At 40.1% G+C, this 20,552-nt stretch overlaps 1 non-coding gene across 1 annotated transcript; it reads left to right on the plus strand.

The window, feature by feature from the left end:
• Positions 1-1,424: 1,424 nt before the first annotated feature.
• On the plus strand, positions 1,425-1,497 carry trnar-ucg. The gene has a single exon. It is a non-coding gene; the product is annotated as a tRNA-Arg (tRNA).
• The last annotated feature ends 19,055 nt before the right edge of the window (positions 1,498-20,552 follow it).

A 20,552-nucleotide genomic window follows, 5' to 3' on the forward strand; every position in this document is an offset into this window, starting at 1 on the left:
TTGATCTCTTTCTCTTTGTCAGTGCAGGTTACATCTTCATTAGCCAACATTAGTCATAAGCTCATATAACTCAGTTTGAGTTGTTTCTTTCTCTGATTGTCTCTTTGATTTGGACACTGATGATTATGTCTCCTTGGATCTCTCGCCGTCTGCTGTCACCTTAAACCCTTATACACCAAACTGCTAATTCTTTCATATAGTTGAAAAAAGCTTTTAAATGATATCTAGTGGCTTAGATGGCTGAAGTTCATGTTGTAGGAGTTATTCATCATATACAGTGAGCATTTACACCATGGTGAGAAAGCCTTTTTTCAAGTGTTGGTGTTTGAAGCTCTGTTTAGAGGCAAAGGACATCTGACACTCTCCAAACATGTCACTTATGTAACGCTCTTGTTTTGAAAATGACAGATCAGAGTTGACAGTGCAATACAAGTCAATTTCACAATATTTCTTTCAGCCGATGCCATCATACTGTCTTCTGTCATCACTCTGAGTCACTTGAATCACACTCCAGTGAGACATTTGTGTGTATAAAACTTGGTTTGAATTGCCTTCCTCAAAGATGAACCCTGAGGCTGTAATACTCCCTGACTGCATGTCAGAATGAAGTTTAAGACACAAAAATCCTACCTGCTTACTTACTGTAAAAAAATCTCTGAGCAGAACGATATCAGCAGAGACAAAATCTGATAGTGGGTAGAGATGGCTGCTGCAAGAAACATTTGTTAATCACAGCAAGATTTTTCCACAGGGACAAAGGACCTCTGGAGGCCACTTACTGGACAAGCTTCCCTGTCACCTTTCAATAATGTAAGCCAGGAATAGAAATTGCCAAGCCCTTAATGTCAGCACTAGTTCCTAGCAGGAGTACTGACTCCCTGACATTGCTTCAACAATGGCAGTTCTTTTTCTTCAAGTCCCTTTGTGAGTGCAAGGACAATTTTATCTATAATGTTAGAATCATCTTCTCTTATTGGATTTATCAGATTGATGAAAGATGTTGGGTTATTTGTCAACAAACAAGCTCAGATGGTTTGACCACTGCTAACCCCTGAATTCCACCAGACACCTGTTTGGCATAACAGTTTCAGTCTTAGCCAGTGAGCATGCTTCCACCAGATACGCTGTGGTATGTCTGCTCTGTCATGGCTCTGGCAGTTCCGAGCCCTCCGTGGCAGATACACAGGAACTCTATTTCTGCCAGATGTCAGACCACTTCACATCAATTCAGCAAGGAGCAGAACAAGCGGGTAAGGAAGTTTCACCAAAACCAAATTAAAATATCCAGTTGAATTTCAAAAATACAATACTCGCCAGAAAAATGCCTGATTTTATTTCACCTCAGTACATCATAGTGGAGTGTGGACAGGCCGAGAATCAACAGGTTAGATCAAGATCAGACAATGCGAAGTGATTAGCAGAAGGACCACGTGGCCTAATGGACAAGGCGTCTGACTTCGGATCAGAAGATTGAGGGTTCGAGTCCCTTCGTGGTTGTGGCATTAGCTTTATGGACACTTCTGAACAGTGCTGTTGGAGCATCAGGCTCCTTGATGGAGGAGGTACTACTGGTCTCATTCTGCATCTGTTCTAGTACTGCACCGGAGATTCATTAACCTTGCAAAGCAAATGGATATGGATATTGAGTTGTTTTCTTTTCAAAAAATGACAAAAGTTGTGTACCGACATGTCAGTAGTTGCCATGCTTCGCATTATGTTGTTCTCTTTTGAGTTTACTCCTCGGTAGTGGTGCAGCAGATTGGTAGCATAAAGATGTGACAAACAAAACGTTCATCCAATCACACTCCAAGTTTTACTTTTTTTTTTTTTTTTTCAAAGGTTCTGCCCTCTCCCAAATGCTGTCTGTTAGTGGTTTACTGGATGGATGTGTGAAACAAGTCCATCTGGCGTGCAAGGTTAGAGATCCATGCCAAGTGATAAAATTCAGAAGTGGTGGTTTTGCGAACTGGTGCGCCAGCCTACTTAAAGCTCTGGTTAGCACTGATGGACACCTTACACAGAAGTCCCTGCTATCAGTGAGTGAATGTGGTGGAATGAGTGAATGTGACCTGTAGTGTAAAAGCACGTTGACTGTCAGAGTGCTATACAAGCTTAAGTACAAGCAAGAGGACTGTTTCTTCATTTGTTACCACTGGTGCATACCTCTCCCTTCTTTGTTTCATTCTCTCTTCCGCTCTGGAAATCAGCTGATTATGGGTGTTCACTCTCTTAACTGCTAAGATAATCAGATTCTGCCACAATCTCATTTGTATGTTCATTATGCACCTGTCATATCTGTCATCCTGTCTTTTACAGTCACCCTGTTATTTCGGTGCGGATGCAGCAACCCTCCTCCACCCCAGCCACCTCCATTCAGTTTATCAGCATCAAGTGACATCCTTAGTGTCCTGGTCCAGGTTCTCATAAGTCTTCTCATCTGATCCCTCATCAACACCACCACCACCAGTGTCTAGACTCCAGAGGGGTTTATCCTATTCCTGGCATCAGCCTCACTACCCCTTCAAGTACATGATGTTGTCACCATGGAGTCTAATCGCCAAAAAGTTTGCACATTTCTCTTCTGTCAAAATTTTGAAAATAATTTCCCATTAAGCTTGTATTAAATCTCTTCTGATTGAAATGTTTTTTATGTGTTTTGAAAAAGTCTTTGCACATAAAGTGTCTTTTGATTTCACCATCACGCTGCTGTATGACTGGCTCCCAAACGAGCATGAAATGCATCATTAAAACTGAAGGTCCTCATCAGAGTCAACAGAAGTTGTACCAAACTAGCAGAGTAATCTGAGTCATCTTCACTGAAACAGTGAGCAAACAAAGAACAATAGGAAGAAGGAACATATCGTTCCTGGAACAGAAGCTCATGGGACTCTACTGTTTCTGTTTTTGGAGACAGAGCTTTAAATATGAATGGAAGAAGCAGCTTCTTTAAAACAGAGAAAAGATGGACCCGTGTGAACAGAGAGTAGTGCTCCTTTTAAGTTTTTGTTTATCAGGGTAAATGAATGATGATATCCTCCCTAGGCCTGCTGTAGCTCCTCTGCTGATGTATGAGGGACTGTTAGCAGGCCTGCAGTGAGTAAAGCAGACATTAGCGTGCATGGCAGGGAGCTGACAGCGAGTGAAGTCGCTCTATTGTCTGAGCTGACTGACGTTCACAGACTCACCATGCATCAGCAGCGCTTTAATGTGGCGTGCTGCTGTTGAATGTCTGCTTGGTTTGATCACAGTGAAGTAATACAGCTATTAAAGATCAAGTGCTGTTTGATGAAATATTTAGTTTGCACTTTAATCAACCCGGCCTCTTGGTGTGGCCTCTCTGGGCTTTTGGCTCAGCTGCTGTAAAGACATTTTGAGTGATAAAGTTAGTACTGACACGAGGCAGGGAGAGGTATAAGGAATTGATCCTTTCATAAATGATATACTAGTTTGTTTTGTTATAATCTTTTCAAGTACAAAGTGTGATTTCTACCCATTTTAACAAATGCATTCCTAAAAATGTAAAATTTTGTAGATGATATCTGCCAAAAATCTTCTTAATCATACATGCAGCTCACAGCAGGACAGAGTGACACTTTCACAGTGGACAGGGCAATGTGAAACAAACAATGATGAAATGGCAGACAAAGAGGCTGACTGAGTCTGCTCCTATGATGAAAAGTTGTTCTAACTGTGCTTTGACATATTCACTATCAACACAACAGTGAAGAACATACTTGTTTCATACATAGAGACTGACCTAAATATGTGCCAGTGGAAAAATATGTAATATTTAGTTTTTCTCAAAATTACTTTCATTCCAGTGTTAATTTCATTAATAAAAACTATGACAAAAAATATTTGTAATGACCTTTTTTCAAGGAGGAAGACATGACAAGGATGGGCTAAAAAAGATTACTGATAAAAAAAAAAAACTCTGACATTGCAATCGGCGAGACAAATACTAATTAACGAGTCAAAAAAGCAGGCACGTTACCTTATGATGTGTTTAAAGAGGCTTGAACTTTTGGAAATTCAAAGAGAATAAAATGAATTTATTATGTTGTGTTCAAAGCCACAGAGAGAAATTGGAATTTTAGTTTTTAGCAAGAAATTTGAATAAAAGTAGTCCTTTAAAGGAGAAATGTTTGTTTAATTAGTAAAATAAAATAGATATAAAGCAAGAGTTCAGTTACAAACATATTGTCTAATTATCCACCAAAAATGCACCAATATTCCTATCAATACTACTAATATTATCAATAAAGAGTTTGATAATCCAGGCAAATTAGTAGGAGTACTATTATGAATAAAAATGTTATTCAATATTTGTTAGTATTTCATCAGTTTATTTCAGATTATTACATGCAGGCTATTGATTGTATAAAATGTTTAATTTATTTACAATTTGGCTAATTTTTAAAGATAGAAAATATGATGTGACTAAAAGTAGAGACTGAAATGTAAGGACTTTTCATCAACTAAAACTATGAAGAGTGAACAGGACTAAAATGTGACTAAAACAAGAACTATTGTTTTTAAGACTAAAATTAAGGCTGAATCTAAAATGGGCTGCCAAAATTAATGCAGGATATTTCACATGCAACTGTAGGTGATATTATTACAAAGTGGAAGCGTTTAGGAACAACAGCTACTCAGCCACAAAGTGGAAGACCGTACAAACATGGTTTGATGAGTTTAGTGTGGAAGAACTTGAATGTCCCACACAGAGCCTTGACCTTAACTCTACTGATTACCTTTGGGAGACTGTGAGCCAGGCCTTCTCGTCCAACATCAGTGCTTGACCTCGGGCCAAGCTGCCACGGATCAGTTCAGAGTGCTGCGACACTCGCGCTTGACAACTGACTGCAGCCGTAGTGCATGTGCATTTTTAGAAACTGTTGTTTTTCCTGTTAACACAGAGACAGATGGGGGCATTTTGAAAAACGTTCACTCTGGACCGCTTCCAAATTGTTCCGTTTCAGGGCACCAAAACGCCATTCTTGTGTAAACAGCCAAAAAGCTACAAAAGATTAGTGTTTTCATCTGAAAATGCAAATTGCAAATGGTTGTGTAAACAGGGCCTCAAATGTGTAGGTGTGTCCTGTGTAGCAGCCAGGAATCACTGCACAGGTAGACTCTCTCTATCTTTCTGTCTCTCTCTCTCTGTCTCTTTTCTCCCTACAGGCACTAATACAGACACAATATTATCAGCTCCACTTTTGTCTTTTTGCCTCTATGACTACAATTACTTTTATTTACACTGAAAGTAACATCGTCATGATTTTTCTCTGCACTAAAAGTGTGATGAGGTAAACAATATAAAGGTCTGATAGAAAACAAATGCATGGGAATAGTACAGGCCGCAGACTGCTACTGCCAGATGATGTCACACGACCCAGAATGCAGTGTAGACTAAAACATGGCGGCCTACTGGTGAGTTTATAAATTCATATTTCCTTACGATGCAGATATCTAGTGTGTGTTCCTGTTCAGCTGACATCCATACATTAGTTTTCCTTACTCTTGCAGTGGGGGGTCTGGAGGCTGTCCCAGCTGTCACTGGACAAGAAGCAGGGTACACCCTGGACCGGTCGCCAGTCAATCGTAGTGTTGACATACAGACACAGACAACCAGGCATGCTCACATTCACACCTACGGCCAAATTAGCGTGATCAGTCAACCTAATGTGCATGTTTTTGGTGGTGGGAGGATACCAGAGTACCTGGAGAGAACACGCAGGTACAGGTAACATGCAAACTCCGCACAGAAAGGCCCTAAACAGGAAGCGAACCAGGAACCAGGCCGTGAGGAAACAGCGCTTACCCCCCCTTTGGCGCTATGCAGCCCGTCAATATACATAAAAGGATATAAATATCTATCAGATAAGATGAACTTGTCTGATCATTCAGGGTTTCTTTAAAATGTTTTTAAGCATATTTTTTAACATCCATGAGGCCAAAAGCACTCATTATCCCTTATTCTTATCAACAGGATTCTTTTAATCTGCAGGGAGTTGATGCTAAAGAAGGTGAGTTTAAATTTAATAAAAATCCAGGTGCATGTTTGCCATGTAAAAAGGCACATTCATCAAATTTCCATGATTTAGTGAGTAAAAGAATTTATTCATCTACATTTTTCAATGATTTAAAAGAATTCAGCAGAACTCATAATTCTACTGTGTACAATCACCTGCAGGTCTACAGATGTCTGCATTTTTTCAAACTTTTTTTTGGCTGAAAACTTTTTGTTTCAACTTGATGGAAAGTGAGACAAAAGGTCAAAGTTATGTAAGGTTAAAAGTGTGATGGAAAATCACTCAAACCCTCAGCTGAACTGCGGGTTTTCTTTTTATTTTTGGATGTTTGACTCCCTATTCTCCCTCCATGCAAACACACAGTTTACTGTACCTGCTAAAATCACACTTACTGCGCCCACATGTGTTCACACAGAAAGGTGTTGCTAAATGAGCAGCACCTGAACGTGTTCACTGTGTCTGCTGTGAAGAAACAGATCGACCCTGACATGAACAGAGCTGCTGATGGAACTGGAGATGTTGAAGTCTGACCCTCCCTCTCTTTCTCTTCCTTCATTTTGTGCCCGTGCTGGGCTGTGGGTGGGGTCGGTGTTGGGGGTTGTCAAGCTGTTTCTACTTTGACATTTTTCCTGTTTGGTCGCTTCCTCTCTGTGAACAAAGGTGCAGATCTCTTCTATCTTTTCTGACACACGTGATCAAACGTGGGCATGGGAAAGCAGGGCTGTGGCCTTGGCTCTCACCTATAAGGCCCCCCTCCTCGTCCTCCCTTCTAGTCTGGCGATAAGACTCGTATGAAAGACCTTGTTTCCGGCTGTGGTGGGAACATGGAGATAAGGTGGGCGGTGGGACGGCTGCTGGGTCTTCTCCAGGGAACGCGCAGTTCCAAGACTTCTCTGATACCACTGCTCAGAGAGGATGAAGGCTGGATGGTGTTTGTGTGTCTTTTTTGTGTGTGCAGGGCTTTTGTGTCATAACCTGCACCCCTGAATCCATGTGGTATTTTTCTCACAGTTTTGTAAAACCTTTAAGGTTTTATTGAACAATTGTGCTTCCCCAAACTACCAACAACACGCAGTCCGCTTAAAACCGCCTTCCACATCCTTGAGAATCTGTCAGTAGCACAAAAACATCCCCTATCTCACAAACTTTCACCCAAACATTGGTCACACTGACCCTGCACAGGGTAAATTGTCTGTGCTGTTCTGGGAAATATATCACAGAGGAGCCAAAACATTTTTCTAAAGTCATAAGAGCCGTCAAAGTAATTATTGGAGTTAGATTGAATTATATATCAAGATTTATCCCTCTTAGATTTGCCCTTGAATAAGAAAGCAAGAGTTGGCAGCTGAAAAGTTAGCAGGATGTCTTTTTATGAGTCTTATTAACAGAAATATAGAAGCTGTCTGAGGGGGCCGCTCATTAATCTTATCTCTTATCAGAAGGAAATTAAAGTTACAGAACATGAAAGTCAGCTTAATTAGCAGAAAAGTGAAAGAATGCAGACATTTGTTAACTCCAATCACAAAGAACTTGATTCCAAACTTTTTTTTGTCAGAGGTTATTTGAAAGAAGGAGATAGAAATAAAACTCTGGCAGAGAATAACACTAAAAAAAATGAATATCTGTCAAATAAAACTCTTCTTACAGTGATTTTTTTGCAGCAGTGATTTAATGAAGCTCTGCCATCATTACTGGGTACATATTGATTCCGTTAAGACATAACATTATATTCACCTTATTCCTTGCACCATGAAACTTCCAGTCCTTTCTGTCTAAACTGCATATAAACGAGATGCTAAATGGGATTATTGGAGCAATTTGGAGATTAAAATAAGTAATCTTTGTCTGCTACTTAGTTACATTCATACTGATTTCCCCTTTGTGAGTGCTCTGTGGATCAGATGCTTTCTTTTTCCATTTGCACGGGTAAGGGAAGCCCAAAAAGCAGAACTACTTTTTTGTGAAGCTCACCCTCTGTGTGTATTGCTGCCTGCTGACTGTGACAGCAGCAGAGATAATTGCAATACAAACGTAAGAAAGCTGCTGATAAAGGTAGCTTGATATCTGTCAGTTAGTGTTAAATTAGACCGCTTTTTTTTTCAATTTTAGTCTTTAGATTAAATGCCTTTTATTCCTAGTTACATTTTAGTCATTTCTACCCTTTATAGTTTAAGTCCAGTTCACGTCCACAAAAACCCAAAAACATTTTAGTCTAGTTTTAGTCCATAAAAAGTCCTCACATTTTAGTCTTTACTTTTAGTCCAAGCATTTATTCTCTTGTCTGAATCTGGTACCAAATCATGGTAGTGTGTTCTATGCACTCTCTGGGGTCCCTGCTTTCTACAGCTGAGAGGCAGAAGAGAAACAAATGCTTTTTATTTTTAATGTCTGACAAAAACAAAATCACATTTTATTTTAGTTTTAGTCATCTTGACCAAAACTAAACCTACTTTTTGTTAGTTTTAGTCATCAAACATCTAATTTTGGCTAGTCTCAGACAACTCTTTCTCATGGAAAAAAGGCTGTTGAAAAGTCTTTCTAAGATACTGACTATGACTATTCAGTGTTAAAATAAACCATACATTCCCTGCAAAGTGGACACTAAGAACATGACACTTGTAGTCCTTCTCCTGGAGCTGTGTGTTCCCTCTTGATACTTCAACTCCAGCCTAAGTGCATTCCTTGTGCTTTGACAATCATCTGAAGGCTGATTTCATCCCTGTTGCTTGTGCACCTCGACCTTCCGTGAATATGCTTAGATACAGCCTCTGAGACCAGCCTGCCCTTTCAGTAATGACCTTCTGTGGCTCACCCTCATTGCGGAAGGTGCCCCTAGCAGGGTTTCCATTACAGTTTTTCACAAAATAAGACCAATATTTCTTAAATTTTGACCCAGTACAATTGCACTTTGAATTGTTTCCATTGAAGAGAGTTTTGGGCATAAGCCTCGCAATTCTTGATAAATCTCATCTTGTGAGACTCCCCTGCAAGGAAGCTGGACGCTCAAAACCTGTTGCGTGTTGGTACGGTTATGATTACATCTACAGTGGTCGCCTTGATAATTTTGAACAAAAGACAAAGGCAAAGGATGATAGTTCAGAGGCAAAGTCTGTATTTACGGCCAAAGCCACGTATAAGGGTATAAGTATGATGTTAAGACAAGTCTTGCCTCCTCTTCTGTCCACATGTACTGCGCCATGTTGTCTCGGAGTGAACTGGTCATGTGACACCATTCGTCACATCCTGTGACGTGTAAATGCGCAAAAAGTCTTTCCATTGCACTTTGGCGATGTATTCCAATATCGAAACAACTGAAAAACCTCCTTATGAGAGCATTAAAACTTTTTTGCGATATTTGAGAGGTTTTTCGAAATTCAGGTGTTTCCATTACCAGTTTTTTATTGAGCTATTTAGATTTTGCACATTTCTAAGGGTAATGGAAACGCAGCTTATGATTTTCTTCCGGACAAGAGTCAAGTCAGCAGTCTTCCCCATGATTGCTGTTGTGTGTACTGAACCAGAGTGAGAGAATGAAGGCTCAGGAAAAGCTTGCAAATTGGACTTTACTGCGATTCTCTGATATTTTGAGAGTGGATTTTCTATTTTTCTGAGCTGTATGTGGTAATCATCCAAATTTTTGAAGTAAATCACTGGAAAGAAATGAACTTTACCTTGACATCTCACATTTCAAATGCATCCGTACTGTGCATTCACAGGGTGTTTTTTCCAAAGTAAAAGTTTACCTGGGCTATTAGAGCAGCTCCGAGGTTCTTCCTTAAGTCCCCTACCTCATCTAAAATACAAGCTACATATAAAGTGTTGATAGTTTGTAAGTTCACGTCTTCGGTCAGCTTTATCAAATGAATGAAAGTCAGTTTTACAGTTAGATGTCATCACAGTAATGTCAGCATGTCAAGACATGAAAGAGCTGCCTGTACGATGTGTTATTAAAGAGGTAGACACATGAAGGGGAAACTCCAACCTGCACCTTTTCAGCTATTTTTATTAGCCCTTTCACTTTATTCCCTTGATTGCCCATCATCTGTCCCTCCTATTAGCCCAGTACAAACTCCTTTATCCTTGTACTTTTCCTTTATTTTCCAAGGTTGCCGTGTATGTTAAGGGGAGGGTAATGAGCTGCCAATCAGCAGAGCAGAGTTTGATACATGGGCAGCTTCCAGGAAGGACAGAGTTCCTGCACTGCAGAGATGACAGCTGATGCTTGCAGAAAAAGAAACAAACAGGCACATTTGCATGGCTGTACTTTTTCTCCTCTCCTTTGCGCTGCCATCACCTATTCAGTTTGACAGAAAATGTGATTATCTCCCCCCTCAGCCTTCTCCACATTATTTCCTATAGGAGAAAAGAGACTAAATGTGTGTGTGTGGAGAGGTAGCGGCTCAAGGAGGGAGTCTGTGCACCTCCCTGTGCGTGGCTGACACTTTCTCTCATTATTGGATACACGGCCTCCTGCTGGGGAGGCCAGGTGTTCCTGCTGCTGTCATACACACAAACAGATGAAGCCACACTCACCTGGAGCAGCTCTACAGGAGGACAGATGTGATATATTTATCAGTCCATCACCACCACCCAGAGGAGGTGTGTGACGGTGGTGTGGAGAGGTGAGACGTAAACTTCAAAACTCACTTTTTTGCTAAAAGCTGTCTCTGCCGTGTGAACGTGTCAAGATTACACAGACAGGTGTAAAGGTAAAAGATTGTGCAGCTGAGAAAAATCCTCCCAGCAGAACAATTTAACAAGTCTGTTTTTACTAGAAAATGTGTTCATGACCTAAGGAGAAAAATAAATCAGCACAAGTTCAGGAATCTGATTCATGAACACACAAAAACACAAATCTAAGAGCTAATACCTTCAACACTACATCCTCATATCAAATTATGGTTTGGGTTTGCTACATCTGAAATCCATTTTTTAAACTAAGACCTGTTGGTCTCGTTCATGGACACTTTTTTATTTCATCAATTGATAGGAAACAAGATTTATACTCACAAACAAGATGGCAAGAATCTCTGCTGAAGCACCAAAAGACTTTGTTTGACATTGCATGAAGATTCTAGTGACAGTGACAAACTTCTAAGTTGGAAGTATTTTTCCAAAACATATTATGACACTATTCGCACAGGATTAGAGTCACCTGTGGACCTCTAATAATTTAGGAATTAAGCCTTTTTCGTACAGGGTAGGGATCTCTGGTGATTTGTGAATAACCCCCTCACATCAGTGTATGGGATCATATAGGATAAGTGAAGTCTGAATGTTGAGACATTAGCGTGGATGCTGCTATAGCGTAAGTTTTTATCAGAACTTGACAACATTTCTTGGTTAAAAGAAAAAAAAAGAACAGCACTGAGATGTTTTCTGTCTGTAGTCGCCATGGTTCGCGTTATACAGTTCTCTATGGAGTCTATTCCTCGGTAACGGCTATGACATCATGTTTTGTTGCTCTGATTGGCCCTTAAAGATGTGACAGACAGAACGTTCATCCAATCACCCACTGAGTTTTTTTCATTGGCTTTGCCCTTTCCCAAATGCTTTTTGTCAGGTTTTGTCAGGTAATACAACTTGTGGACCAGTGTGTAAGTGGCAGTTTTGGGTAGCGTTACTTCTCACTAGATTACTTGTTAGATTACTGCGTTACATACTGAGAAAAGTAATTTGTTATGTTACTACACTACCTACTTCTAAAACAAACGCGGTAGAGTACTTTTGCGTTACTAAATATCAAAACTCTTTAGCTACTCGTTCAACTCGTCAGTTGTACAGATAACAGATAACGACCACACGTCTGCGTTTGAATGTGCAGACCCGAATGTCAAAGTACAGCCTTATTAACAGCCCATAATATGTATCTCTGCAGCCTGACAACATCACTAACAGACTTGAAAACCTTTACATGCTCACAATCTGACCAAGCTGAGCAGAGGCATACAGAATAGTTCAAACACTGTGTGTCCTAACAGCGCATAATTGAAACAGCTGCACAGCTGATTCAATTAAAGCAAATGGAGCTTTAAAACTTAAGTGTCACCATGATGCTGTTCTTGTCCCTTTTATCCAAAAATCTAACATGATGGGGATAATTCCACAGTGTTCTGCTGTCCTCTCTGACACCTTGCTGTCTCAACAAGCTAGTGATGCGTGCGTAATGCCACAGAATGTTTACCTTCCACTGGCACAGCGCTACGTGCCTACAGGAAACAATGAAGGACAAACAGCGCAGATGCTTGAGGGGCTTACTTTTTTCCTTTCTCTCTTTTTGAAGCCACAAAAGAGAGAAAAGAAAAATTTGGGATTTTACTTTCAGTAATAGATTACTTTTATGAAAATGTAACTAATAACAGGATTACTTGAATTGTAAAACTAACACGTTACGTTACGCATTACAACAAAAAAGTAATCTGAGCAGCAGAGTCCTGCGATCTGCATCAATCCAGAGTTCCCTGCCTTGTTGAATGCTGGCATTTATGGACCTTCTTCAACTTTCCAGAGATAAATGGGAAAAAAAAACGATTAGGGTAGCTGAATGGAAATTTGTTGATTGTTGATAACTAGACAAGCCATTAGTTTGATATGCTTACTTTAAGAAAATGTGCAAGCTGCTGAAGAAGAAAATTGAGATGACATAACTAGTTTTAGCCTAGTCTCTTGTTGTTGCTTCAGACAAAACCCACAGAACCAAACAGCTACACTGAGGTGGAAGAGCACGGCGCCTGTAGCCAAAAATTGCATTGCAAAACAGTATCAAACACAGAGACTTTCTGCATGGAACAGTAAACTCCCAAAATGTTCAATATAGTGTTCAGTCAAGCCAACATTTATTGTTTTCTTTCTATCAGCTTGAAACAGTTTGGTCATTGTCCTCTAACTCCTGCCATTGGCCTTGTGAAATGTGACCATTTTCAGTAAACTCTGGAGATTTTCTAGAGATGCTTCAGTTAAAATTCCCAGTAGATCAGCAGTTTATGAAATACTCAGACCAGCCAGTATGGCACCAACAACTATGTCATGTGTAACTCATTTAAATCACCTCTTTTCCCCGTTTTGATGCTAGCTTCAAACTACCCATTTACATGGGTAAATGCATTGGTTTGGTTGCTGCCATCTGATTGACTGATTAGATATTTGTATAAGGAGAAGTTGCATATAGTACCTTTTTAGTGAGCAGTTAGTGAGTTTGCCCATTGAAAGTATCTAACAGTGTCTGTTCTTTACGCTTAAAAAGCAGCAGTGAGGTTTCATCATAGGTTTCAGACATGCCACCTTATCTCACAGCAGAAGCTTGACTGTTAAATCAGCTGTCATATCATGTTTGTTCAAAGCCTTCAGGAATCACATGTGTATACCTACATCACTATTAAGATTTCTACATTTGCATGGTAAAATAATGGATGAAACATCCACCACAATCTGGCCAACCCACATAATCACCATCCACCCATTCCTCCTGGAATTAAAGCTTATTGTTGTCTTATAGCATCAATGTATTCCAGATGTGAAAAGGGTGGAACAAGCAGAAATCACAGTCAAATCAATCAGACTAAAAGACTGAGATTTCATGTTTGTATTGATTGTAAAATATATCAGCAGGATCCTAAAGGGAAGAAACAAATGTGCAATTAAGACATGCAAATATAAAGGGAAATTTATAGTTTTTCAACTCTGCTTTTTGCAATAAAAGAAAATAAGGAGTTTTGATAAGTCCCTCCTGGACTCATATTTCAGAGAAACTTGTGCAGAATGTGTGATGTGCACAACCCCGGTCCTCAGGGACGCTCTTCACTGAGAAATCATTCTGGATGATATTTTATGATTTATAAATAAAGGCAGCTCTGAAGATGACTGGATCATGATATCCAGCCTGCTAAAGTGCAGGTTCTTACCCCATTCCAGCCTCTCTTTTATTCCAAACCCTTCACAGGAAGATGAGTTCAAGCATCTCAGGGCGTCCCAGAGGAGAGAGAGCAGCTCGCACTCGACGAGGCCGAGCCACACTCTTCTTATTGAAGCAGCTCTCTTTGGTTTTTATCACTTCTTCAATTAAAATGTGCTCATTCTCATCTTCAGCTCTGATACTAACTCTATTTCTGGCTCCTTTCATTTCTCTGTATTAACTTTTCGTCAAGTCCTATTCTGCCAAGGTTGGGGTTAATTCTAAATCCATTCAATTAATTCAAATGATGAGCCAAAAAATATCTGAGTTTGTAATTAGGGAGAATTAATTATCTCTTTTCATTAATAGATTATGAGGCACCATTCGCGGTGCCAAAAAGTCATTTTAATATTTGAGTTTTTTGCATATCTCTCCTCTAATTGAAATGTTGTCAGTCAAGGTGCTTTTGCAAGGCCACATTTAAGGAAGCAAATCATTAAATTCTTTCTAAAAACACCTTTTTACCTTTTGCATGTTAGATTTAATGAAAACACTCATTGATACGGTTTTTGAGTTTAATGTGAAGCTAATCAGGCTATAACACACAGCAAAGAAAGTTACTGATAAGTTTTTAAAACTTACAAAATATCTGCTAAATACCTAATAGGGAGAACAGATCATCCAGGTCCTACAATGTTCTAGAGCAGGATAATATGATCCTGATGTAAAAGTTCTCTTTGTTAATTTTTATGCACCTAGAGAGGTCTATTTTGGTGTTTAGCAAACTCATGCAACCTGCATAAACCTTTTCTAAACCCATTTGTAGCATGTTTAAGGCCCCTGGAGGGCAAAACTATAGGCTTATTTTCTACCTGATGCTTGTAAGATGGTTGGATTTCCCAAGTTTCAGTTTTATGATCCTCCAAATGTTTTCTATCTATGATTGTTCTGAAGGACTGCAGGCTGGTCAGTTCAGCACCCAGACTCTTCCACTGTGAAACCATGCTGTTGTGATGGATGCTGTTCATAGTTTAGCATTGTCTCACTTCAGTTTGCAAGGCCTTCCCAGAGAAGACGTTGTCTGGATGGGAGCATAGCATATGTCTAGAACCTCTACATACTTTACAGCATTGATAGTGTCTTTCCAGATGTGTAGCTGCCCACGCCATGCATTAAGGCAACCCCAGACCATCAGAGATGCAGGCTTTTGAACTGTGCGCTAATAACAAGCTGGACTGTTCCTCTTCTCTTTAGTCCACAGGACACGGCATCTGTGGTTTCATAAAATAATTTCACATTTTAAATCATCTGCCCACAGAACAGTTTTCCATTTTGCCTCAGTCTGTTTTAAATGTGCTTTGAGCCAAAGAGGTGGTGCTTCTAGATAATGTTCACATATAGCGTCGTCTTTGTGTTATACCATGGCACGGCCAACAGTTTTGAGAGAAAATTATTTCTGGAAGTTTTCCTGAGCCCATGCAGTGATTTACAGAACAGAATCATGTCTGTTTTCTAGTGCAGGGCCCGAAGATCACTGACCTTTGGCCTTGTCCCTTGTGCACAGAGATTTCTCCAGATTCTCTGAATCTCTTGATATTATTTACTATACATGGTGGGATATTCAGAGTCTTTGCAATTTTATGTTGAGGATTCTATAATTTTTAGACACCCCTTTTTTTATTTGATTGATGAACCTCTGCCCATCTTTACTTCCGAGACACTCTGCCTCCCTAAAATGCTCCTTTTTACCCAGTCTGACCCGTTGCTTATGAAGCCAATTCGTGGCGAAAGACTCTTTTAAGCTGTTTTTCTTTAGCACCACTTATTTTTCCAGCCTCCCTTTTCCTACTTTTTTGATATGTGTTGCTCCCATTAAATTCAAAATGAGCTAATATTTTCCATGAAATGGTAAAATGTCTCAATTTCAACATCTGATATGTTATGTTCTATTATAAACTAGAAAAGCACTCAGAGAGTGCAGACCTCAACCATTAGCCCTATCTCCCAACAGTGAAGAATCCTTTAAAAACATTCCTGGATCCAGACGGTGATCCAAATCACTCCCAAAATCTAATTCACCAATTACTCCCTCCCTGGTGGGGTGGAGACATGGTGAAGCAAAGCATTGACTTCACTACATGTGGACTGTCATGGCAGAAACATTGCCTGCCTAGCCAACAGATGCACTGACAGTCTCTCCCATGGTCTCACCGGTTGACTGGAAGTAATGGCAGAAGGTGAATTTTCCTCTATTCCTCCCAGCATTGTGAGTATTCTTTTTTTAAAGGTTTTGAGCATTTTGTGCCTTTATTTGATAGAGGAGAGGATAGTGGATAGAGTCGGAGAGACACGCAGCGAAGGGCCTCAGGCCGCCTGCGTACACACGCACGCCTTATCCATTCTGCCACCTGCGCCCCGCATTGTGAGTATTCTTGCTACAATTTGCTGTCTTTCTCTCTGTTACGTTCCGCCATGTCTGCCATCTCCTGGTGTAAAGTGGTAACAGCGCAGACCGCTGCCATTAGCCCTGTCTCCCAATAGTACAGAATCCTTTAAAAAATTCCTGGATCTAGACGCTGATCCGGATCAGTCCCAAAATCGAATCAGTTCTTCCTTATGCCATTTCTGACATTTCCTGAAAATTTCATGAAAATCCGTCCATGACTTTTTGAGTTATGTTGCTAACAAGTTAATAAACAGACTAACAAACAGACAAACCCAACTGATCATATAACCTCCTTGGCGGAGGTAATAATAAAAAATGGGTTTATGAGGTTTGCAAATCATTGCATTCTGTTTTCATTCACATTTTACAAAGCAAACCACACAGTTTTACACACAACTCTTTTAAATTGGGGTTTTACTTTTAACATTGATGTTTAATGAAATATGAGAGTTAAAACCTTCAAATGCTATCAAATTCAGTTTCTGTTAATGCCATTTTCCCAAGAAGGACCCATACCTGCTGTTTTTATTGTGAAATTGCCTTTATCTTCAACTCACATTTTCCGGGCTCTATCAGAGTCAATCGCAAAAGTGTCTACTATTAATGGATTAGAAAAAACCTCCCAATCATTATGGACATACTGCTTTTGGCCTGGATGTTTTACTACTGCTTTCCTTTAAGATGCAGCAGGTTTATTTTCATGACTATATTATGAGCCCAGGGGAGCAGGGTCATTCAATTACAAATTCAACTGGGCCAAATTTTAAAATCAAGAAATGTAGCTGGGCCAGACATTTTTCGTGCCCAGTAAGCAGGTGGTAATGTCAAATTCGAACCAATACAGATCAATTTGATGAAAAATATACACTTTTTATTCATAGCCTCTAACCCTCAAAATGTGCTTAAAAACACAACAACAGAGCAGTATTTGAACATAACCTGAGGTAGCAGAATTTTTTTTTTCACTTGAATAAAAATAGAATAAATAGAATGACAAAATAAAATGAAATTCTGTAAATAATTGTGGTCACATCTTATCTGTCAGCATCGCTAGCCACTCTTCAAAACCACGCAGTGCATTGTAGGTAGACTATGTGGAGTGTTGCATTCACGGTCTGAAATACTGGGGGAATTTATGAAAACTTGTGAACAGGTTGCATCTCAGGCATGACCACAGGCTGGGCCACTTGGGGTTGGTGCTGGGTGGCATGTGGCCCTCAGGCTGCTAATTGAATAGGCCTGCAGTAGAGCGTTTTTGGTTTGATCTCAAGATTGTTAGAATCACAAGACCCATACCTCTCTACTGGTGTATGACCAGTTCTTATACAAAGTCGTGTAAATTGTGATCATGAGGAGGAACACACTGACAGCACAGGGGTTGGACCGTTGAACTTTCATAAGGTTTTAACATTAATGCTCACTTGTATTCTGTCTGAACAGCTTAGAGGCAGGATGCTATGCATTTTCAAAGTTGAAATCCTCAATCCTCAAGATTTTTGTTAAGATCTTATCCTTAAATGACCCTAACACTCACCTCAAAAAGTTCACATTAATAAATAAATATGTCTTAAAAGTTGGACTATTTCCTGAATGATTGTTTTGTAGTCCTCTGAATGAAAAATGGATCAGAAGCCTCAGACTGTTCATCTGATCAAAACATCAAACAGAATAAGTGAAGACTCTCGGTGTGGACAGAGCATGGAGCAGCATGTGATAAACAAAAGTGCCCTCTCTGCAGCCCTGAGCACATCCACAGGCTAACAAATTACTGTCTGACCGTTAGCTGCTGCTGTGTTTCTGCTCTGTGGACTCGTCAGCGCCGAGCTCTGACAGGACAGAGGATGAAGGAGCAGGCAGAGATGGGATGAATTCACTTCTTTTTTGGTTGCTTGGGACATTTTCTGCATGGTTCAGATATTGATTCTTAGAGTAGATGAGACGTGGATATCTAATACAACTTATGGCAAATAATTGAGAAGTATAGCTGCGTGGTTAAAGATAGACAGCATGTTTGTAAGACTACTATGTGTGGAGGAGAAACATTTCATTTAATCTACAGTGCCATTAAAAAGTCTTTGGCCTCTTCCTGATTTCTGAAGTTTTGCACATTTGTCACACAAATGTTTCTGCTTATCAGCCAAATTTGAATATTGGACAAAGAATGCCTGAATAAATACAAAATGCAGTTTTTATGTGATATCATTTATTGAGGAAAAAATCCATCCAAACCTGCCTGGCCCAGTGTGAAAGTAATTGCATGCCCTTAAACCATGAGTTAACTGTGATTTATTGACAAAGTTCACTAGCCACACCCAGGCCCTAATTACTGCCAGACTCGCTTAAATAGAACCCGTCTGACAAAGTGAAGTAGGCTATAAGGTCTCAAAAAAGCAACACATCATGACGCCATCTAATGAAATGGAGGGGTGAAAGGGTTACAAAGCCATTTTTAAGGCTTTGGGACTCCACAAACCACAGTGAGAGCCATTATCCACAAGTAGAGAAAACTTTGAGCAGTTTTGACCTTTCCCTGGAGTGGCCAGCCCATCAGAATTACTCCAAGTGCATCGATGACTCTGTCACGAAACAACCCAGAACAAAATCTTAAGATCTGCAGACCTCACTGGTCTCACTTAAGGTCAGTGTTCATGATTCAACAACACAAAGGAGACTGAGCAACAATGGCACCCATGGGAGAGTTCCAAGGCCAAAACCACTGCTGACACAACACACAAGCTCATCGCACATTTGTAAGAAAGCATCTTGATGATCCCCAAGACTGTTGGGAAAGTATTCTGTGGACCAACGAGACAAAAGTTAAACTTTCTGAAAGACAGCGTCCTGTTAAATTTGGAGTAAAACTAACAAAGCATTTCATAAAAAGAATTTAATGGGACTGGCATTATTGCATTGGCAAGGATCCAGCTGAGGTGGTTAGGGCATCTGATGAGGATGCCTCCTATCCGACTCCTTGTGGAGGTCTTCCAGGCGTGTCCAACTGGAAGAATACCCCAGGACTTGCTAAAGGGATTATATATCTCATCTGGCCTGGGAACGCCTTGGAATCAGAACCTTGTATTTAATCCAGTTATCTTTGTCTAATATTAAAATTTGTTTGATTATCTGAGAGATTTAAGCATGACAAATATGCACTAACTTTTTCATGGCACTGTATTATCTTAGGAAGAAATTTGACAGCCGTTTGTTTGATTCATCCATGATCCTTCTTAATTAAAACACCCTGAAAATTGTTCCTTGATGCCACTGCTAGATTGAATTGATGTGTAACCTCAACAGCTAAAATGAGTATTTGTGTCAGATTATCCCCACATTTATAAACCTGCTGCAGTTTATTGATTCTTAGACACTTGGAAACACTTCTCCCTTGAGGACTGAGGAAAACTGCAGAGCTGGTGTGGAATGGTAAACTGCAGCAGCAGGTTTGATGTCAGATTCTACAGAAAAGACAGCCGTACTGTTGGACACGTTCCCTTCAGAGCTGGGTACTCGCCTATAAATAATCCTTGCACTCATTCGCTGAGCCGTCTTGCTGCACAGCCAAAACAGCTGCGAGGAGAAACAGTCACCGGCCCCCCCTTTCCTTCTTTGTTTCCCTTTAATTGACTTTTTAACAAGGCTGTGTTCAAGTTGACCATCTACACCCCGTCATTTCCGACCACCACAAATACTCTTTCCTCATTGGATGAGGTGGAAAACTCATTAAAATTGCGCGTGTATGTGTGTGAGGAAGGCTTCCAATTTCTGAATCAATGAGCTGCATGCAGAGGAGCTGAAATGAACAACATGTTTATATGCATGATAATGCTGACCTCATGATTCCTGTCAGGAGAGGTCAAACTACACAATATACTCAGTCTAAAAACAGCCTATTTGCTGGATTTGGAGGGAAATTATTTCAAGCTACTGTCATTAATTCTTGTTGAGAAGCTGGTGAAAGCATCCTTGTGTTGGTGTTTTTACACCGTGTGGTGGGAAACGTAAGTGTGCAAAACCATGTGAGGAGGGCACAGTTACTTCAAGCTGGGGTAATAGCCCGATGTGGCAGTTTAATAGAAAGGCTCACCTTGTCCCAGTGTGTTGACTCTGCTATGGTAGGTGGCGATGTGCTCAGGTAGTCACTGTGGACCTTCTTTCGGCTGACAAGAAAGCTACATGCTCC

The sequence above is a fragment of the Cheilinus undulatus genome, linkage group 6, assembly GCF_018320785.1.
Source record: "Cheilinus undulatus linkage group 6, ASM1832078v1, whole genome shotgun sequence".
Taxonomy (NCBI): domain Eukaryota; kingdom Metazoa; phylum Chordata; class Actinopteri; order Labriformes; family Labridae; genus Cheilinus; species Cheilinus undulatus.